Below are 23,458 nucleotides of genomic sequence, written 5' to 3'. Positions count from 1 at the left end.
GCAACTCCCCGTTGCAGTTCCTCGCCCCATTGACCAACCAGCAGTAGATCAGCCTGGCATTTTCAGTTTTCAGCCAAGACAGCCAGTGTTCTGCAATTCAAGCCCAGATCATCCAGCGTTTGCATTCTCAGCCTTTGCACGACTCGGCGGTTGCAGATCAGCCCCGCAGTACCGCCACACTAGCAGATCCATAGCAGAGCATCTAGCGTTTTCAGTTTTCAGCATTGACGCCGTCGTCGTCGACACCATCATCGTCCTCGCAATCCCTATCTTGATGACGGCACCTTCGTCATCGTCATCGTCATCACAGATCCCTATCTCGACGTCAACACCTTCGTCGCCATCGTCGCCGATCCCGGACTTGATGACGACATCATCGTCATCGTCGTCACAGTCATCATCGTCACAGTCAACATCCTCATGGTCGTGGACATAGTCGTCATCAAGTACCACAGCATCAGTATCCCTTAGCATGAGCAACTCAGCACTTAAGTCATTGTAGTAGCATTTGTGCAAGAATAAAGAAAGTACTTGGTCTGGCAACAGAGCAAGGGGGCCCTTGAGGGTTGGGACCCGACATCCCTGTGCCGTCTCTTTTCTCTCTCTCGTCTCTCTTTCTTTTAGTTCAGTTCAGTTCTTTCAAGTGAAGTAAAGTGTCCCTTGTGTTTGTGTGCGGAGTACTAGATCCGAGCAAATCCTTTGCCACGTGCGCAATTCACTTGCGCTACGTGGACATGCTTCTGCCACAGTCTTGCATGAGTCATTAGCTTAGGACTGAGCCTGGCACCTTTGTGAGCCTCTAGCAGGACGTGCATGTCCTGGCTAGTCATAGTTGCATACCCTCTCTTGCACAAGAACAGTCATTTCATCATGGAAGCATTTTACTGCATGAACCACCTCTTATAAGTCATTTTATTTAAAGTGACTTTTGGAATTCTTTTTGTAAGTTTGTTGGAAAAGTAGGTAGGGAAAATTGTAAAGATCTATAAAAGAAACCCATTGGGCACTCAATAGAAGCAGAAGAAGCAAGGACACAAGGAGGCAGGCACCCAGCAGGCAAGCAGCACCTCAACAAGAGCCCTAGCATTTTCACAAGAAGAAGAAGACCCAAATCAGCCTGGCGTTTTCAGTTTTCAGCCTTAGTCTCGCAAGAACCCGCTCCCACCAGGTTGCGGATCCTGGTCAGATTCCCCATTTAGTAACAGATCAGCCTAGCATTTTCAGAATTCAGCCAGATCAGCTAGCGTTTGCATTTCAGTATTAATGCGACTCGGCGGTTGCAGATCCAAGCTGAAGTACCGTAGCAGTAGCAGATCCCCAACAGGAAGCCTAGCGTTTTCAATTTTAAGCCTTGACGCCGTCGTCATCGACACCATCGTCGTGGTCGACATCGTGATCGTCATCGTAGTCCCTATCTTGACGATGACACCTTCGTCATCGTCATCGCACTGTTAGGGAATAAAGGCCTACGTGCCTTGTACTTATTAACTTATAAGTTAAAAGACTTATAAGTGAGGGGGCCCAAGTGTGAATGGCCCCCTAGTCACTTACTCATATACTCAAAGGTCAAGCCCAAAATGACTATTGTGACTTTTCCCAAACTTCTACGAGTTCTCTCTCTCTCTCACGTATTTTTTCTCTGCGTGTGCTTCTTCTGCGCCACTCTCCTCTTCTCCTTCACTCTCATTGCATAGAGTAGCAAGTGGGCTCTCTCTCTTGCTACCCCACACATGGTATCAGAGCTTTAGGGTTTCCAAGAGAGCCATTTTCGCAACACAGATCAGAATTCTGTTCTTGCTCGCTGCGGGAAGGATATTCAACCGTTTTCGATCAACTCTGTCGCGAAGGGATCCTCTCACCGTGTAGAATCGACCTCCGGTGACAGTTTCCCCAAAATTAGGGTTTCAAAAACTGGCGAACAGCAGCCTATTTCTGCTGAAATTGACCAATTTCGGGGTCAATTTGATGCAATTTCATTAGGGCAAGTCTCACAGGTCAATCTTACAGGTGTTTCCACCAACGAGGTTCTGAAAATTCAGCAAAACAGGTGTTTACAGGTCTGTTTTTTGCCCTAAAACAGGGAATTTCAGCAAGCAAATGATGTATACACCTTGTGGAAACCTTTGGTAAGGGTTTGGCAGTGAATGTACGCTGTTTTTGGGGTGATTTCGCGTGAAATTTGCTCGCTGTTTTTCTGTAACAGCAAGCTGTTTTTGCCCGATTGCGCACATTTGGGCGTGTTTAGGTCGGCAAAACAGGTTTTCAGTGCTTGCAATCACTCAGAATGGCTTCTAGCAGTGAAAGTGGCAATTTGTTGCACATTCGCAAGCTTGAAGGGTCCCATAACTTTGCTATATGGAAGAAGCAATGTTATAATGTGATGTTGCAGAAGAAACAGGCGAAACCTATTAAGTTACAGGGTGTGAAACCGGATGATATGGAGGTTGAAGAATGGGAAGAAGTGGACGAGTTGGCTCGCTCCACGATCATGCTTTCGGTGTCTGACAATTTACTCTTCAATGTAGAGAATGAGCAGACAGCATGGGGCATGTGGAAGCGTTTAGACGAGTTGTATGCACAGTAGAGTGCTGCCAGTAAAGTGTATTGGCTTAAGAAGCTTATGGATCTCCGCATGAAGGAGGGCACGCACATGTCAGTGCACCTCAATGAATTCAATTCTATTTTCAGCCAACTGACAGAGCTGAAATTCACGATTGATGAGGAGTTCAAAGCTACTTTTCTGCTATGCACATTGCCCGAGAGTTGGGATGTATTCCGGACAGCTCTTAGTAACTCAAGTGCGTCACTTAAGTATGCAGATGTAGAGAGTTCTCTCTTGATGGAAGAGATGAACAGGAAGAACACCACAGGTGGGTCTTCTAATGCATTGCACTTGAGAGGCAGGTCTCAACAGAGGGAGAAATCTGACAGTAAGGACAAGGCACGCAGCAAATCTCGTAGGAAAGATGTTGTGTGTCATCATTGTGGAAAGAAAGGGCATTATAAACGGGAATGCTATGAGTGGAAGAAAGAGAAGAACAAGGGTGCTGAAACTGATGCAAAGGACAAGGGAAATGCCAAGACAAAGCACATAGAGGTGAAGTATCATTTTATCAAGAGTGTGCTTGATGACAAGAGCATTACACTTGTCAAGGTGCACACAGATGACAATCCTGCATATCTTTTGACCAAGAGTCTTCCAGCAGAGCGGTTTGCATATTGCCGTCAGATGATGGGTGTTGGATGAGTAAGTGCATGATCAGCTGATGTATCATAGTTAGCTGATTCTTTGATCTCCCAAGGTACATTGCCTTTAGGTGGGAGGTTGTTAGGGAATAAAGGCCTAAGTGCCTTGTACTTATTAACTTATAAGTTAAAAGACTTATAAGTGAGGGGGCCCAAGTGTGAATGGCCCCCTAGTCACTTACTCATATACTCAAAGGTCAAGCCCAAAATGACTATTGTGACTTTTCCCAAACTTCTACGAGTTCTCTCTCTCTCTCACGTATTTTTTCTCTGCGTGTGCTTCTTCTGCGCCACTCTCCTCTTCTCCTTCACTCTCATTGCATAGAGTAGCAAGTGGGCTCTCTCTCCTGCTACCCCACACACACATCCCTATCTTGACAACGACACCTTCGTCATCGTCATCACAGATCCCTATCTTGACAACAACACCTTCGTTGCCATCGTCGGAGATCCCGAACTTGATCACGACATCATCGTCACAGTCGTCATCGTCGTCATCAACATCATCGTCGTCATCGACATAGTCGTCATCAAGTACCACAACATCAGAACCCCTTAGCATCGACATCTCAGTATTTAGTCATTGTATCAACATTGTGCATGAATAAAGAAAGTACTTGCTCTGGCAACAAAGCAAGGGGGTCCTTGAGGGTTGGGACCCGACATCCCTATTTCGTCTATTTTCTCTCTCTTGTCTCTCTTTCTTTCAGTTCAATTCAGTTCTTTGAAGTGAAGTAAAATGTCCCTTGTGTTTGTGTGTGGAGTACTAGATCCGAGCAAAATTCTTGTTCTCTTCCGCTGCACCTGACATTGGTATCAGAGCTCTTTGCGTACTTCGGCTTCGCGAACTCAAGGGAAGAATCATCAAGTACGAAGAACATCAAGAACCGAGAACCCCAAATCTTGAGTACCAAGATCTCCTAGCCTTGTATGCGGATATGGAAGGAGTTGAAGAATGGATCCCTAACCTCTTCTACATTCGCATTCGCATTCGCATGTAGCGTGCATCCATTTACCTCGTTATTGAACCTTTGGAAAGGACTCCGGAACCACACCTCGGTCCATCAGCACCAGTAATGTTTTCACCATAGTCAGTGTTTCGGGAACAGCTCTTGCTACAGCAAGCTCGAGCCCAGGCTGATATTCGGCAATCGTAGTAAGGCTGGACAATGACCCTTACACGGTGTTTGCATCGCCAGCAGTACCACAGCACCCGCACTACCATCAGTCCTTGGTTTCGGAGGAATCTGCATTGATTTGTGCATCCACAGCATCAGAAGCATTCATCAATCACCATCAGAGGTACAGATAGAAGTTCGGCAACTGTGCCTCACTTTTAACAGGGGCGAATGTCACATGCGCACTTCACTTGCGCTACGTGGACATGCTTCTGCCACAGTCTTGCATGAGTCATTAGCTTCAGACTGAGCCTACCACCTTGGTGAGCCTCTAGCAGGACATGCATGTTCAGGCTAGTCATAGTTGCATACCCTCTCTTGCACAAGAACAATCATCTCATCATGCAGGCACTTTACCTCATGAACCACCTCTTATAAGTCATCTTATTTAAAGTGACTTTTGGAATTCTTTTTGTAAGTTTGTTAGAAAAGTAGGTAGGGCAAATTGCTAAAGATCTATAAAAGAAACCCATTGGGCACTCAGTAGAAGCGGAAGAAGCAGGGACACAAGAAGGCAGGCACCCAGCAGGCATGTAGCACCTCAGAAGGAGCCCTAGCGTTTTCTCAAGCAAAAGAAGACCCAAATCAGCCAGGCGTTTTCAGTTTTCAGCAAACAGCCCAACGCTTTCAGTTTTCAGCCTTATCCTCGTGAGAGCCCGCTCCCACCAGGTTGCAGATCCTCACCAGATTCCCCATCTAGTACCAAATCAGCCTAGCGTTTTCAGAATTCAGGTAGATCAGCCAGCGTTCTTGCATTTCAGCATTAGTGCGACTCGGCAGTTGCAGATCCAAGCTGAAGTACCACAGTAGTAGCACATCCCCAGCAAGAAGCCTAGCGTTTTCAGATTTCAGCCTTGACGCCATCATCATCGACACCATCATCGTGGTCGACATCATCATCGTCATCGTAGTCCCTATCTTGACGACGACACCTTTGTCGCCATCGTCGCAGATCCCAGACTTGACGACGACATCATTGTCGTCATTGTCACAATCGTCGTCGTCATTGTCATATCATCGTCGGCATCATCGTCGTCGTAGACATAGTCGTCATCAAGTACCACAACATCAGTACCCCTTAGCATCAGCATCTCATTTAGTCATTGTATCATTGTGCAAGAATAAAGAAAGTACCTGCTCTGGCAACAGAGCGAGGGGGCCCTTGAGGGTTGGGACCGGACATCCTGTGTCATCTCTTTTCTCTCTCATCTCTCTCTTTCTTTCAGTTCAGTTCAGTTCTTTCAAGTGAAGTAAAGTGTCCCTTGTGTTTGTGTGCGGAGTACTAGATCCGAGCAAAATCCTTATTCTCTTCCGCTGCACCCGACATCCTTATTCTCTTCCGCTGCACCTGACAAGGTAACTCGCCTGGTAGGCCTTCATAGAAACAGTCAACCTATGCGTGTAGAAATTCTTGTGGTTCCTTTTCCAAACAAGACAAATTTGATTGACCTTCGTTCATCATTCAATTCTCTCAAGAAGATCAAGTAAACAAAAAGATTGGATTTCATTAATTTGGAAATGGCCGAAGCCGATACAAGTGGAATTGACTCGCCCTTCAGCTTTACATCAAGTGCAATCTCTCGGCCCTTCTCATTCTTCAAAGTAGCTTTCCTGGCCCTACAATTAACCACGGTACTGTTCTTGTGGAACCAAGGGATTCCTAGGTGGACGTCACACCCTTCCAAAGGCATGATGTAAAATTCCTCCTGCCCTAAATACCCCTAACAATGCAAACGAAGTTTGCCAATGACACGTGTAATGGCAACATCTCGTCGGGTGCACTGTAAAAGCGTTTTCCTTATTTGAGGTACTCTGATTTCTGTTCCTCTGTTAGTCGGCGACCTGTATCTTTCTTTTTCTGAAACTTTCCTCGTCTATTGTTAGCATTTGTCAAATTTTGTCCGGTCCCTACTGTCAAAAAATGGTCAGTTGGATAAGTCAGATTACTCGAATGCATAGCAAACCCTTGCTTAGCATGTCCCATCAGTTCTTGTATGGACTCGTCACTCGGGCTTCTGTAGTAAGCAGTAATCTCTTTCTCTTTGGAAATTCCACAGCAAAATCGCTCAATTTACTGCTTAAAAGTGATCTTTTTAATGGAAGAGGCATGTAGAAAAGCACAACAAGATCTCTCGCAATAATTATCCAAAGTATCTCCCTTGGTCATCCAAAGATGATTCTAAGCAGTCATCACATCACGTTCGTACTCCTGAGTGAGCCAAGAGGAAATACAAAGTCGCTTGAACTTTAGCCACTTTGTCGGTGCTTCTTTTCGTAACAGAAGAGTGGACCACCATGTCCGTGCATTTCCTTTCAAATCGGATGCTGCCCTCCTGATGGAGTGCTCTCAATAGCGCCCTCCAGAAAAAGCTATGTCAAATTGTTGAATAAAAGCGAGGGCCTTGTGAGCATCTTGAAAACCTAAAAAGGTATCAAATTTTAGTGCTTGTCCACCCTCCTTGAATTCTTTGGTCTTCTTGCTCTTATCCTCGAGAAAGTCGTATTGATTGGCTCTATAAAAGTGCTTCCTCTTAGAATAAAACATCTAGTTCAGAGTCCAAACTCTCAGAAGAGGATGAATCCTCCTCAGAACTGTCAGAAGATTTCTAAGATCTTTGGTGGGATTAGATCTTCTTGGCCTTCTTGTTCTTACCGTGTCTCTCAGTCTTTCTTCATTCCTGCTCTTTCGGTCCTCATCACTTGAATCAGAGGAGCTATCTGAACTAACAGAAGAGGTTGAGGAAGAATTAAAAACACCCTCAAAATGTACGCGCTTCTTTTGCTTTCGTGCATTTGCAAAAGAAGACTAATGACCCAAGTAACCAAGGTACTCTGCTCCTCAGCTGCGTCTCTTTGAATGCTTCGTGGTCCTCAATATTTGGTTGACTTGTCGTTCTACCACATCATCAAGTTCGTCTTCAATGTACACCCACGACACAGTTGTTTTCTTCAATGATGACTTTAAAGGTGAGTCGATGGCTGTACGCCATCGAGTATGCATTTCGTCGATCGGATGCTTGGTCAAAAAATTTGCATATTGAGGATCCTTCGAATATTGGAGCATCTGCTAAGCACAAGCATCAACCTGTTGTTGACACTGCATCTCCATTCGTTCATACTCCACATGCCGTGGTGGCACGTACTCTTCTTTTGATCGACTGTTAGAATTTCCGTGCTTTCACCCAACCCGGAATTGTCGGGTGAGTTAGTCTGATTCTTGCGGGATTCGTCACTTGAATCCATGTATGTCGCGGTAAAAGTGATCGAATTTCCCGGTGGAAGGAAAATCGACTTAGCTCTGATACCACTATAACAGACTTGGACATCCCAAGTCAAGAATCTGGTACGACACACGAGAGAATCACTTAATACTTAAATCATAATTTAACTGAGATGACACGGCCCACCGTAGTTCCGTGCCCAGAGGTATTGGCCCCTTTCGGTATTTATTTTATATTAACACTTGAGCAAAGTACACATTCCGCGGGCCATCTCTGCTCAGTGCTCGTCAGCAATCTGAGCGGAAGAGAGACCCTAGGTACATGTTTATAAGTCCAAGGTCTTCTCAAAATGCAGTACATGAAAAGCTTCAAACTCAAAAGCATCTTGTCCCAAAAAAACTAGCGCTGCCAGCAGCCAGCACAAAACGCGGAAAATTTTGCGGAAATTCGTACGGTATTCCACGTCAGCTGTCAGAGCGATTTGCTGGCAGTTCGTACAGCTTTGCCACATCAGCAATACTTTCGCAAATTACTTTTCCTTTGTCCCTTTGGCCCCTTCAAACGGGGTACCATTAGTTGGTTACAACTTATAGATTATGGCTTGTCATTTTTCACTGGAATTTGTATGGGTTGTCATGCCACATCATCACTTTGTGACAGAAGCTTATATAAGAATTCCCCTTGAGAAAGCAATATCAAACTGTTGATAAAAGCGAGAAATTCCTTCCATCCCAAAGCCCTAAAAAAGTGTCAAACTTGATGTTCTAGCCTCCAGCTTTGTAATCCTTCGTACCCTGAATTGGAGTCGGTTGATCATAAGCTTTGGTTCATAGGAATGTGTTGTACTCTATGCCAAACGTCAAAGGCACCCCTCCATACATGCTGTCGATCCTACCTAATGGAACCCATAAGGGTACCCCTACATGATACGCATCGTACCATATATCCCTCCCTTGAAAGTTAAAAGCAGGCAGCCCTACTCTACAAGGTCCATAGCCGACTGCTCCATATAAAACCGAATCACGACGAAGGCATCCAAACCCCGCTCTTTGCCACCATACTGAAAAAGTCGGATTCCTACCCAAAAAAGCTCAATTAGGGTGGCATCTACTACATTGTCGCTGCACATGTTGTCGCTGATTAGCAACACAATTAGAACCGTTCTTACTGCTACAAGCCTTGGTCGCCTTCAACTTGGCTTTCTCCGATGAGGGTTGATCATTCCCTTCCTTGTCTGAAGGCTCCATTCATAGGCTTGACCTGCATGCACTTCACATATGGGCATGCCGCGTCACCAACTTGTGACATTCCCCCCTCCTGAGAGAATTGTAATCGCCCTTGATTACATCTGCAAAATAGCCATAGGACAGAAACTTTCTTCGGTAGACACTGACTCTATGTACCCATGCACTACACTCCACAAATCTAGCACTTCTACAAAGAAATCAGTCACGCAATCACATTTCTGTCGAGGGTCTCAATACAAATTATGATCATTGTAACATATTTAGTAATCACATCTAGACCACGTTGATCTTTTCACGGATGTCTCGATCTACCAAATCATGTTACTATAAGATTCATAACCTTTTCTTTCACATTTCAAGCAAACTCATTCCCCTAACCATCTCCACATGACAGTACACTTAGTTCACACTGAACATGAGCTGTGGAAAAAGCAGCCGCCCGCAAGGAGCCAGCTCACACTTATCCGCCGGACATGTGTGATAGGGGCCTTATCATCTAGTTCCATTGGTGCTTCTTTTCCTTGGAAGACGAGCCCCATTGCAGTGCACATTGGTTTGTCCATAGGATAGGTCAATGAGCCGACATGCATACGAAAACCTTGCTTGGCATGTCCCAGAAGTCTCTAAATGGAATCGTACTTCTTTTGTAGGCAAAATCTTCGTATCTCTTTGGGTAGACCGTAACAAAACTGCTCAATTTGGTCCTTCAAAGTGATCCTCCGAAACGAGGACACTAGAAAAAAGGTATCCCAAAACCTCTGGCAATAGTCATCCAAAGTTTCTTCTTTCTTCGTTCTCAGATGAAGTAAAGCCGTGATGACATCTTCTTCATATTCTTCTGTCAATCATGCTCAAGTGAAAATTTTATCCACGCCTTAGGTGCTTCTCTGTGCAACGATAGAGTAGACCATCATGTCTATGCGTTTCCTTTCAGGTAAGATGCCGCTCTTCGTACCTTGGAGCGTTCCAAGAAATGACCTCCCGAAAAGGCGATGTCAAACTGCTATATGAATTCAAGGGCCTAAAAACGTGTCAAACTCGACTGCTTGACCGCCATCCTTGAATTCCTTGGTCTTCTTGCTCTCTTTCTTACTGTATGAATTATCAAAACACAACAAGATCTCCTCCTCTGAACTTCTAGATTGCTTTCTGTGCATTCTAGACCCTTTTCTTAGATCTGCTTTTCTTGTTGTTCTTTCCTTTCCTCCACTTCTTCCACTTTTTCCCATTCACACTAGAACTATAGAACGACGAATTGTCGGACCTTTCTGAAGACAAAGAAACCTTCGAGTCATCGACGAAATTAACACACTTCTTGGATCCTCTAACCACTTGAAAGTCAATTTCCAACCCAAATAAAATTTGTTGATTTTCTTTTCTTTTGAGAATGCTTCATGCTTTTCATCAACTGGCTTGTCTTGTTTCCAAGAGCTTCGCCCAACTCTTTCTGCGAGTACAATTTCTACTTTTCTGCACTCTGCTTTGCTTTCTGCTTCGTTACCGACTTGAGAGGAGAGTGGACAGCCTCTCGCCATGTGGAGTGAACCTCATCAAGCAGGTAATTCTTCAGGTGATCCACATATTTCGGATCCTTGGAGTACTTGATCAATCTTTTCATGCATGCGTCAACCTGCAGTTGACATTTGTACTCTACTCTGTCAAGATTCCCCGCCGAAATTTGCTAAGATCTCTTGACTCCTCGAAAAAAGGCGTACTCCTGTTGGAATCTCGATTGATTTCCTTTGTTTCCCCGCTGGAATTTTTCTTTTCATCCCCCTGCAAACCAACAGTCGGAAGGGTGCCGACTCTCGAATTCTCCGCGAGAATCCATGTGTGCTGCTGTAACAAACTGCTGACGTGTCAAAGCCTAAAGAATGGAGCCAACTTACAGATGCCGGCCGAGGGGCCTAAACCCTAAGAAGAACAAGTAACAGAAGAAGAAGTCCTACCAACTTATGGGGACCCCGTTCGATGGAGCCCCAAGTGACAAAGAATTAAAATAAAGCAAGATTCACACACACACACACGAAAATTGCATAGCTGCTGATGACGTGGCAGATTTTCAAAAATTGCACTAGCTGATGATGTGGCAGTTGTACGGAACGCTCGCAGCTTTTTAGCTTTGTTTTTGGACCAGAAGCTTTTGAGTTTTGAAGGCTTTTCACTATAACTGCTTTTCAGGCCAAGGGCCTTTAAATATGAGGTTAGGGATCATTCTCTGGCATGCTTCATAGAGAAGGTGCAGAGTCTGGAGTGCCGGCTTGTACTGTGTTGATGCAATATAAAGAAATACTGAAAGGGGCGCCAAGGTTTGGGGCCAATACTCTCTGGGGTGGAATTCCGCCACTCCGTGTCGCGTGTTGTCTCTCTCTTTCAATTCATTTATTGTTATTAAAGTGCTAAAAGTCTATTCAGTCTGTTCTTTTCTATTGGCACGTGGTGCCCGTCTTGTGACAGTGGTATCAGAGCATCAAGCGTGTGCTTTTCTGAAAGCATACCGGTCCTACAAAAGAGCAAACAAAGCTATTGGATTTTTATTTGAGGTATCTTCGCCCTCGAACCCAGTCCCACTAGCCACTCCCACCCTTCTCCCACCCTTACTTCATCGTGCATCGGGCGCGCTCCCGTCTTCACCGCTCATGTCTTACAGGGCATAAGCCAATTAAGATCACTTGCAAGAGAAGGATCCACATTTGTTTCAAGTCACTGTTTTTCTCAGAAGCAGTGCCATGCAGATGTTGATGTCTACAGCTACCAAGCAGCATACTCCAAGTACTTGGCAAGCTTTAAAGAAAAAAAAATGCCCAAAGTTGTATGGTTTCTGACATCTTCCTTCAGAGTGCAACTTCTGGCAGAGTGGGGTATCCTGAAATGCTTGCCATGGAAATCATAGCAGATTATAACTTGAAATTTCTCGACATCTCCCAGTAGATGGCTCCTCACAAGTAGATGACCTTGGAGGTCCAGTGCAATTGCTATCTTGGGACTACCATCGCCGCCAAAGAAACATTGTTTGTCCAAGAGCTGATGGATCATGCTGTGCTCGGCTACGACCTTATGGGAATGAACCTAACCCTAATTTTGGTGCAGGTTTAAGGATGGAAAGTCAGTCGACTTTTCGAGCTCGACTGATGTCGAGATTGCTTTTTAAGTTTGACTTTTGTTTGATCTTGTTTGGTGATCTTGTTTGGATTCTGTTTGAAATGGATGGTATCTGTTTTGAACCTGTCTTGGTACCAATTTGAACTATTTGACTCTGGTTTTAATACTGATTTCATTGATTGGTGAATTTACTCCCGGGTGGAGAAGTGAGAAATACTGTTTTGGTATTGTTTGAACCTCGGAACGACGCAGGCCGATGCATGGGGAGCGTTTCATTGTATGTTTGAAAACCTCCGAACGATGCAGGCCGATGCCTGGGGAGCGTTTGGTTGTATGCTTGAACCTCCAAGCAACGCAAACTGCGGTCTTGGGAGCGTTTGGTTGTACAGTCCTCTAAGCTCATGGCCCAGACCTTTTTAGGTTATTTGCGGGGGGAGTGACAAGGTAGTCGTTGAGTAGCTTCATACCGCAGACCATTTGTCTCGAAGGAGTGCTCAACGGCGCTGTTTGTTGTGTCTTGTAACATGCATATGTAAGCATTTGTGTTGCATTGTGATGTGACAATTACTGAACATTCCTAATTGGATGAGATTACCTGGGTATGTAATTTTAATGCATCAAACACCCGTGGAAGATCAGTACGGTCTAGGTGTGATGGCTAATTTTACTACGCCGGAATATCAATCTGGACGAAAGGAGAAGCTAACTCCTTGATCAAAACAGTCGAAAGAAGAAGCTAATTCCTTGATCAAAAGAGCCGAAAGGAGAAGTTAATTCCTTAACAAAAAGAGCAAATTGAATGTCCCTAGGAAATTTTTGAGCTAACTTGAGTTGTTTTGCAGATATGTTTTAATCGCGGACGATTACTCTCTTTCAAGAAGGGGAGATGTAACAAAATGTTGACGTGTCAAAGCCTAAAGAATGGAGCCAACTTACAGATGCCGGCCGAGGGGCCTAAACCCTAAGAAGAACAAGTAACAGAAGAATAAGTCCTACCAACTTATGGGGACCCCGTTCGATGGGGCCCCAAGTGACAAAGAATTAAAATAAAGCAGGATTCACACACACACACGAAAATTACGTAGCTGCTGATGACGTGGCAGATTTTCGAAAATTGCGTTGGCTGAGGACGTGGCAATTGTACGGATATTCTGTAAATTACGCTGGCAACTTTTTAGCTTTGCTTTTGGACCAGAAGCTTTTGAGTTTTGAAGGCTTTTCACTGTAACTGCTTTTCACGCCAAGGGCCTTTAAATATGAGGTTAGGGCTCATTCTCTGGCATGCTTCCTGGAGAAGGTGCAAAGTCTAGAGTACTGGCTTGTACTGTGTTGATACAATATAAAGAAATACCGAAAGGGGCACCAAGGTTTGGGGCCAATACTCTCTGGGGTGGAATTCTGCCACTCCGTATCGCATGTCGTCTCTCTCTTTCAGTTCAATTGTTATTAAAGTGCTAAAAGTCTGTTCAGTCTGTTCTTTTCTATTGGCACGTGGTGCCGTCTTGTGACAGTTGCAAAAAGCATCGGATCGGATCCTCCGTAGAAGAAGAATCGTATGAGCTCTAATACCACTATTACAAGCTTGGACACTTCACTCGAGAAATCAATAGCAACACATGAGCAGAAACTATAAACAACTAAACTGAACTTGAATATAGAGAGAGAAGAGGAGAGTTGACACGGAACGGCGCAATTCCATCCCCAAATGCATTGGCCCCAAAGACTGGTGCCCCTTCCAGTATTTCTTTATTATTGCTTCGCTAAGGTACAACTCCCGGAGGGTCCAGTTCTCTTCGAGACTCTACGTCCAGATGCTTTCCAGAGACCGTGATGCCCAAAAGCAGAGCCCCAAAAGCTTTGGTCCAAAACCATCTAAACGTAGAGTCTTAGAGAGAACCCGACCCCCGAGGAGTTGTACCTTTACGAAGCAAAAATAAAGAAATGCTGGGAGGGGTGCTAATCTTTGGGGCCAGTGCATTTGGGGACGGAACTCTCTCTCTCTCTCTCTCTCTCTCTCTCTCTCTCTCTCTCTCTCTCTCTCTCTCTCTCTCTCTCTCTCTCTCTCTCTCTCTCTCTCTCTATCTATCTATCTATCTATCTATCTATCTATCAGTGTTGCATAGAAACGCGTTCCATACCCATATGAAACTTACGAAATGTAACAAAACGTTTCTTTCATACGAAACGCATTTTTCATACCTTAACCCTACTTTACTTGAAAAGGGTTTCGATCGTGAAAATCTGTGCCGAATCGTTCGTACGTTTTGGACGTTCACATTTTGAGCATTTGCTCATTGGTTGATAGCTTAGATATCTTTTTTTCTATGTTGTATCAGACATCTATTCGGAGGTTGTAGTTTGTGGCATGCTCTAGTTGTAAACTTGTGCTTGCTTGAATCTTGACATTTTACTAGATCGGTAGCAGTTGCCAATGAGATGCATCACGTGAGGTGTTCTTTGTAAATTTTTTTTGTTTAATTGTGTCTATAAGGTTAAATGTTTTGAGACATGTTTACAAGGAATTTCAATGGATTAATTGAATATGGTTATAATTTTGAGTTTTTTATTTACCACCTTTCTAACGTTTCAAAAGATATTTGAAACCCGTTTCATACGTAAGTTTCATATGGACCTGGCAACATTGCTCTCTATTCAAGTTCAATTCAATTGTTTGCAGTTTCTGTTTGTTTGTTGCTATTGATTTCTCGATTGGAGTATCCAAGCATGTAATACCAAGTCCTCCAGTGTCAACTGTGTCAACCAAAGCACGATCCACGCCAACAATGCCATGAGACTGCAAATAAAAGTACTATCCTCCTTCCGAGATGGGAGATCATATCTTCCCAAGGCGAGGAATGTTTATGTTGTACGGTTATCGAGGTTGAGTGTAGACAACTCTGACGCAGAGAAATGATCAAGAGAGAAGGAGAGCATCGAAACTGCCAGCCAAGCACTCCAGACCTACACGATAGATACACTGTATCTCGCAGGTAAACTGCCCAAGAAAGTCCAAAGCACCGAAGCTCCACTCCAATCTATAGATCGACGCGGGATCCTATCCTTTAAGGCCAAGAGAATGCTCCTCCAAGGCAATGTACCTATCATACCAAGGTTCAAAGGTCAGTCACTGTCCACCAGTGAATGGTGGTGTCTTCTCCAAAAAGTCGAAGTTCCCATGCTGTGAGAACGGCCATATCGCTCGTAACGTCTACTCAAGTATGGTATGTACCAATCAATTCACAAGTCATACCCCCCTCTGGAGTCACAAGCATGATGTCGAACTCAATTGAAAGGTCCCCTATGGCCTATAGATCTCATGCCCAAGAGAAATGACCAAGCCAATGAAGAGGATACCACAGGGTGCAGTAGACACCAATTCTGCACCGACCGCCACTGAATGGTGTCCTGGAGGCAGAGTGGCAAACTTTGAACCTGCTGTCCATCCAAAAAACACGCCTGTGAGGGGCTGAAAATGCAGCTGTCTGGCGAAAATCAGTCAGCTCAACCCCTCCCAAATCGTCCAAGAGTGTTGCAGAGGTCCACATTGGATAGATCTCCATGTGCACAACCGTTGGAAGACTGAAAGCAAAGAAAAAATAGTGCATAATTTGAAGCAATCACCAAAATTCCCTTGTTGTTTTCAGGTCCCAAAATAGCAATTCCCTAAATTTTAGGAGATGCTGCTATTGTATCTTTCTAGGTCATCTGACCCCCTTTGTACACTGCAACCACACCCAGAATTGAAATGTAGCCTCTGTAGCAAAGGATTCCACTTTGGCTAGTCAATGACCCCACTTTGGCTAACCATAGTCCTTGTCCAACCTTAGTGCTCTCTTGCCCTCATGCCTGGACTCCCTCTGGACAGTTCCACACTAGCTATGCAATGTAGGGCAGTTAGATTTCCCGAGGGGTGTTTCCAAAAAGTGAAAGTAAATAAATAATAAGAAAGAAATCAACAAAAAGGATAGATAGTAGTCACACGCTGGTGACACATGGCTACGGACAGCATAAACCCTAATTTCTGCCAGAAACCCTAAAATTCCTGCAAACCCTAATTTTTGCCAAAAACCCTAATTTCCGGAAATTGCGGAGGTTTTTTTTAATTAAAAAATTAAAAAAAAATCATGAGCGACGCGAATCTTGCTTTTTCTCCATGCCCTGAGAAAGAGAGAGAACTTGCTTTTTTTTTTTTTTTAAAGAGAGTCTCTAAGAGAGAGAGAGAACTGATGCTTTTTATTTTTAAAAGCTTTTGGGGCTCTGCTATTGGGCATCCCTTGTAACCTTTAAATTAGTGGTGAGGGCCTCACTTCTTAGAGCATTTGGACGCAGAGTCTGAGAGTGAATCCTCATCCACTCTCTTGTACTTTGAATTGATTAATACAAAAAGAAATACCGAAAGGGGCGCCAGTCTTTGGGGCCAATATCTCTAGGCACGGAACTCCGCCGGGCCAGTGTACATCTATTGTGATTTGTGACTTGTTTTGAAGTGGTTATTTGGGGCTGTCGCGGTTGATTCTTGACTTGGAGTGTCCAAGTCTGTTACAATGTCAAAGTGGCAGCAGAAGCGAGAGAGAGAGAGAGAGAGAGAGAGAGAGAGAGAGAGAGAGAGAGAGAGAGAGAGCAAAGAAGCTAAGCAACCTACTGCATGACCAAGTAGGTGCACACCGCCCCCCCCCCCCCAAAACCCCCCAGGGAAGGGCACCAACAGATACAGCAAGCCATAATGAGGGCGTCAGTCGTGCATCGATACCGAGGTCAGCCAAACTCATAGATGACCCCATCACCCCAAAATAAAGTAGCAGGAAAATACCCTACACAAGGAGCACATAAACTAGGGCTCAAAAGGATCAAATCCAGTCCGACCAGCCACTGTGGCAAGGCCAGAGGACCTAATGCAATAGCCTACATCCAATGCATGGGTGGCCAGCCGAGGTGCAGTATACAAGTATGCCCTAACCCTAGATGAAGCAACATCGTGGTGTAACTTTAACATGGTGGTCTCATTTGTGAGATATGTGAGATAACTTGTGTGATCACCACATAGTTACCACAAACGGGAAATCGAAACACCGAACAAGGGACAGAAACGGGCATGAATTAACATTCCCTCTTACAACACTCACGTCTAAAACACCAAATGAGGATTCGAAACCGAAGTTGGAATAGGAACAAGGAACGCAAGCCTCAAATGGCCATTCTCTGTAACTATGGATCCCCACACTTGGACTAGGCCCTTGGTAGCTCTACCCACACACCCGTATTGGTGTGGGCTGGTGATATGGGACACCAGCACTTGTGGTAGAGGCTAGTCCATTGGCTGCAGGCTCCCAACCTCGGAGGTGAGCCCGTATTGGCTGATGTCTGACCCCGCTCACTATGCTTGTCTATGTGTGCTTGTGTCATGTAACGTGTGCACGTTGGAACTTGGCGAGGGACTAACAACAAGCGAGGTCAGCTTGGCTTATGTGCCTATGCATGGCAACCATACAGATCTTTTCACAAAGGCTCGGCCTCGTGAGAAGTTCGAAGCTTTTCGCAAACATTTGGGCTTGCTACCCATCTAAAATAGGCGGCCCTGGCAGTTTTTCTTTGTTGTATTGATGTTTCACCGAGACGATAAAACTGCTCTTTGCTCGGTGAGACCAGTCTCAGAACGTAGGCCACACTTAAATTAGTTCTTGTTGCTGAAAGCAACTTCTAAACACAATTGAGACGGTAAAAAGCAACTTGTACACACAGCAGCCTACGTTGGCCCATCCGCAAAAAGCATCTGCATTGAGAGACTGCAATATCAGCACAGCAACCGTTTGTACAGTCTGCCACATCATCAACCATCCATACAGTCTACCACATCATAGGTAGTCCATAAGCCTGCCACATCAGTAGTGTCATACTGCAATGTCATCAGCCGTCCGAAAAGCAATCCGGGTCGCCACATCATCATTGGGTGACAAAGGGCAACACCCTACATTGCTTCTATAGCAAATGTCAACCCAAGTGATAGTCGAACACACTCCACATACATTGTGCTTCACCATCTACAACTTGAAATGTTCGAAAATGGCCAAGGGACAAGCCATAGGATGAACTAGCATGAGTATCTAGGGCCCCTGTCACACTGGGACGGGGATGAGCAAGCCATGCTGAGTCGGTGTGGATCTATTTGAGCACAACAAAAGCTGCAGAGAGTTGTCAGAGGGACGGCCAAGCCTGCCCGCCCCACTTTCGAAGGTTGTACTGCAAAAGTGCACACGTGTAGATTCACACTAGGATTTGAGCTCTGGCATGCTGCGTGAAAGCGGGGAGTCCACCATTTCGCCAAAGTCGATTCATTGATGAATGAGGGCAAATCTTTTAATATTAGCTCATGTGACAGCAAGCAGCTGGCCTCACTTCCAAAAACAAGTTGGGCACCCACCCCAATGTGACAGGGGCCTAAGAGCTCAGAAAACAAGCTCTTGAGACAGGACTACACTATCCAAATGACCTCTACTTCATGAGTCCGTAACTGTGGTGCAAGATACCATCCCCAAGACTGGAAATAGTGTTTCTGCGTTTCCAGGCAGGGGAGGGCATTTCGATGTCGTGAGAAATGGGGGGAAACGCCAGTTGGCTGCTGGCTCGTATCAAAACTTACTATTTCAACCTTTTGAAGTTGTTCCTTTAGCCTACTGCTGGCGAGTCTAAGAAAAACTAATAGAACCATAAAGGGACCCAGCCTTCCTTGCAATTTGCAAAACATGTAAGAAATGAACAACTCGGGGCCTACACATGCTCATCTGTAAGCACTAAGCATCACAACTTGCACGAGGAGTGACATAACAGAATTATTTGACACCGGTGAGGCTTTGTTATCACTTCATCTTGGGTGCCAAGATTCATCATCTTGAGATTTTGCATATGTCTGATTGAATATATCCCCGACGTTCCCTAGGTTTTGCGATTGCTGTTTCAAGTTCGAATTTGTAGGCTACCGTTTCATGTTTGGAAACGTTTTGTGCTACACAGGTCCGTACGCATAGTTTGCTTCTATACTAGCTGTGATCCTGTGTGAAACTCGAATTAACTTTCAGTGAGCCATGACCATTCAGATAGCGCGCTTCACTGCTACACCTCTTTGAAACAGTCCAACAAAAAACCTTAGGATAAATATTGGCATGATTATCTAAGAGCTCAAAAAATGCAAAGTAAGGCTCTGGAGGTGCAAAGTTAAGAACAATCAAAGTCCTTTTGCTCTCCAGAACCTGCCCATCAATGTCTGGCATGCAAAGTACACTTTCCAAATGACCCGAAGGTTTTCCTAAACGGAAGCCACGAACAATCTAGAGTTAAGCTCGAAAATCACACCCTTTGCACTTGAGTGGGGTACAAACTCGGGTTTGCCAACTCAGGAAGACATCAAAACTCAAAAGTTGCATGTTTGAAGAATTCGGTAGGCAATTGGTTTATGAGTCATTTCAAGAGCTTCAATCATCCAGGTCTGACTATGCTCAAACATTCTGCTACTCAGGATTGAATAACAAAATCATTACTTGGGGATTGGCAAGAAAACTCATCGAGTAACCACCAGCGAGCCATGTCTTCAGAGAATATGAAAATTTCCGTTTCTAAAACTGGCCCAATCAGAGAAGATCGAGCAAATGACCACTGCCAAGGTGTCAATTTTGAATGTAATTTTTCATCAGACTAACTTCTCGAACGGTAATTTCAAGCACCTCAAATGACAGATTTTCCCTGCTCGACTTCGAATTTAAGGGGCCATTTAATGTTTCGATTCATAAAAAAAGCATACCTTGAACTGCAGATGAGTATACTCAGCGGCATGAAAAGACCCAAGAACGCTGAAAATCGCACAAAAAATGAAAAGCCAATGAATAGCGCGGATCCGCCTGTAAAAATTGCGAAGAATGACTCGCTGACAGAAATTTACATGAAAAGCTTGTACGCGTGGGCATCAATGACCAGCCCACGTAGAAGCAGAGAGAGAAGAGGAGGCGGGCAAGCTATGGCTACGAGGAGAGGAAGAGGGGGAGGGAGCCTGTGGAGGGCGGCAATGAGATGTGAACAGCATACTACTCTCACCAATACTAATAGATCCAGCTACTAATGAAAGGCATGGATGTGAAAAGCACCAACAAGAAATCAAACAACAGTGAAAAAGCGTCTTTGCAAGAGTTCCGCAGCTCAAGCCGATGACTAGGTTGGGACTCGGGAGACTCAAATCAAATCAAATATATTATATGACTTTTGTTCTCCACTCTTCCCATTTCCAAAACTTGAAGGTCTAGAATGACCTAGGATAGAGGCTAGAATGAGACTGATCAGACTGCCCGAGGCATTTCGACATAGTAGTTATTGCTAAGTAGGATCATCATGGCGACTTGGCGCTCAGAAATTGTTAGATTGTCCATTAGTTGGACTAGGGTACGGGGGCCAATAATGCGATGGTGTCCCATGTGTGGACAGTCGACCGACCAAAAGTTAAGCGAAGGTGATATCACTTTCTGAACACAAAGCAACGAGAGTCCACATGGCTAGCGTAGTTGGGGTTCAATGTTAGCCGTCCAATACATGTTAGATTCGTGCCGCCAGCTTAGTCTTTGAAATGGCATGCAGTTCTTTTGCAATTGGCCTTGCTTTTTGTACACGAGACTGTACAAATTCAACCCCATCTCGGTCTGTGAAGCATCATTTGTGTTGTGCCTTACCTTGCAAGTAGGTCGTTTCTGTTGCTATGGATTGCATCCCTCCTTGCCCAAAATGGATCAGCAGAGGCAAAAGCCACCACTTGAAAGGTTGTTAGTACAACCCCTTTACCCTAGTTGATAGAGCGTCTAATAAAGCCCTTGCAAAGCAAGATTTCTCTCTCTTTCTCTCTCTCTCTCTCTCTCTCTCTCTCTCTCTTATGGCATTTCCATCTTGAGTTCAAGAGTTATTTGACATTTGGGTAAGAGACTCTTAGGATTGTTCTCCTTTTCACCTCTCTCTCTCTCTCTCTCTCTCTCTCTCTCTCACATATCTACAATCCTCAAGCATCCAAAGTCATTGATAAGGTCACGCGAGAGACATGTCTCATTTGATCTCGTAGGTCATATTTGACCTTTAAGGACGATAGACAATCTATCTATCTCTTGTGTGTGTGTGTGTGTGTGTGTGTGCGCGCGCGTGCACATGCGTTTCGATAATCCTATGTCATATGACCCAATATCTTTGGACCTTATGCCTTAACACCAATTGGTCCCGTAAGTCATATTTGACCTTCAAGGATGATAAACAATCTATCTCTCTCTCTCTCTCTCTCTCTCTCTCTCTCTCTCTCTCTCTCTCTCTCTCTCTCTCGTGTGTGTGTGTGTGTGTCACGTGCTTATGTGTGTGGGCAATCCCATGTCTTATGACCCAATAGCTTTGGACTTCGGGCCTATACATCGATCGGCACTCTTTTTTGTGTGTGTGAGAGAGAAGGAGAGAGAGAGAGACACACACATCTTTATGCCTTATGACCCAATAGCTTTGGCCATTATGCCTTAAGACCATTTGGTGTTCTCTTTAGTCATGCCTCCTATGGTCAAAGTCTCGTTCATGGATGTCACATGGAATGCAAAGTTGACCCATGATCGGCACTCTTTTTTGTGTGTGTGAGAGAGAAGGAGAGAGAGAGAGAGACACACACATCTTTATGCCTTATGACCCAATAGCTTTGGCCATTATGCCTTAAGACCATTTGGTGTTCTCTTTAGTCATGCCTCCTATGGTCAAAGTCTCGTTCATGGATGTGTGTGTGTGTGTGAGAGAAATGCAAGTTAAATCGATTGTTCTCTTCCCTAAAAGAACAATCTTCCCTAAAAGAGGTCTTTGTATAAGGTAGGTCACATACTACCATATTGCCTTCACTTCACCTTATTGCAACAAATCTTTTCAGATTCCTCTCACCCCGTTCCAGTGCAGCCCCCCCCCCCTCCTCCGCTTCTCCTGTCAGATCACGGGCACACCCCCACCCTCCTCCTCCCCTCCTCTTGCAAGCCTGTGCAGATGTCCTCCCCCAGTTTATAATGATCGTGTCGTCGCACATCTTGCTGCACCCACAATTGTTGCAAGCGCAGATTGCAAGGCAAGATTTCAGAATGTCAGACAAAGCTCTCGACTATTGCACTTGAAGCCCGCTCTCCATCGTCTCTCGCACGGTCTGCTCACAATCTACTTCACTTGATCCACTCTCTACGGTGCCCTCCCAAGCCCTCCAACATTTGCAACAGAGAGCTGGCGCTGTAGGTCTACGCCTAGAGAGAGAGAGAGTGAGCAAAAGAGAGAGAGAGAGAGAGAGAGAGAGAGGCATGCACCCCACATCCTTGCAATCATCTCCCTTTTGCCCTTCTTGTAGCGTACGCGCAGGGCGACAATTGAATGATGTGCGAGGCTTGATAGTGTAAATAATGCAAGAAAGAGACAACCCAACACATTATCGAATGCAGCATCATGGGGCGAGAGAGAGAGAGAGGAAGGAGAAATGTGTCATGCAGAGCTACAGTAATGAGACCGAGCTGCCATTCGTCGCGTCTCTCTCTCTCTCTCTCTCTCTCTCTCTCTCTCTCTCTCTCTCTCTCTCCCATAGCTCGCATCTCTCTCTCCCTGCACGTGTCGACTCCCTCCCTTTTCTCCGTCAAAGCACAGGAGCATCTGGCGAGATTCGAGCTAAATAAATGTTTCCAAAATTATAGCCACATACAGTTGCTAATAATATTTCCCTTCCCAAAAAAGAGGGCTATGTATAAGGTCTCTCAAAATAAGGTTGATATGGTTCTATTGGACACTATTTCCTAACGAACATATAAGCGCTCTCCCCAAAGAAAGGTTATCTCTCCCCCTTCTCTCCATCCCCCCCCCCCCCCCCCCCCCCCAACACACACACATACAACATGCACTCTATGTCCCTTGCAAGTTCGAGAGTATGAGCATCACACCTTACTTGAGTACCTTTTGATCACATCCACGATCCAAGTCCGCTATTCAAATGTTCAATCCAAAGCACTCAGTACATATCATTCTCTCTTGGCCACATTGTGGGCTCTTAGTTGTCGCCCTCATCTTCTCATCTCAAGCATCGACAGTCACTGATCAACTCATTGTAGAAGATACGACATGTTTCACGTGGTCGCAAAGGTTATGTTTGTCCTTTGAGCACAACAATATGATCTCTCTCTAATGACAACAAATGAAGTTGATACTTTTGTAGAGAGGATCATACAATTATGACCACTAGTCAATTTAAAAATTATGTGTGCCCTCTATTGAGTAATTGCATGGAAGCTTTGTCTAGTGGCGAGCAAGCCTGGAAGCCAGGAACCGCAAAGGAAATTAAACCTACGGAAGGCTTGGCGAACCATGCAAACAACCTCCTCTTTATTGCGGCAACATGTCCTTGAGGATAATTGATGAGGATTTGAACCCTCAACCTAGGTCCTTAGAA

The 23,458-nt window shown here is 44.9% G+C and overlaps 1 protein-coding gene across 2 annotated transcripts in view; it reads right to left on the bottom strand.

Annotated features, from left to right (window-relative positions):
- LOC147418037 (sphingoid long-chain bases kinase 1-like) overlaps positions 1-20,235 on the bottom strand; it is a 104,468-nt gene extending 84,233 nt beyond the window's left edge. Inside the window, exons 1-2 of one of the 2 annotated variants that reach the window (XM_086507554.1) lie at positions 19,925-20,235; positions 19,787-19,835 (exon numbers count right to left, since the gene is read on the bottom strand). The gene's annotated coding sequence lies outside the window, so the exon portion shown is untranslated. Of the gene's footprint in view, positions 1-19,786 lie in introns of both variants that reach the window. The other variant, XM_086507553.1, reaches the window with a different exon arrangement.
- Between the last annotated feature and the right edge of the window lie 3,223 nt (positions 20,236-23,458).

Source organism: Adiantum capillus-veneris, chromosome 30 (genome assembly GCF_014529385.1).
Source record: "Adiantum capillus-veneris isolate H3 chromosome 30, ASM1452938v2, whole genome shotgun sequence".
NCBI classification, from domain to species: domain Eukaryota; kingdom Viridiplantae; phylum Streptophyta; class Polypodiopsida; order Polypodiales; family Pteridaceae; genus Adiantum; species Adiantum capillus-veneris.
This window is presented reverse-complemented; position numbering and strand designations above follow the sequence as displayed.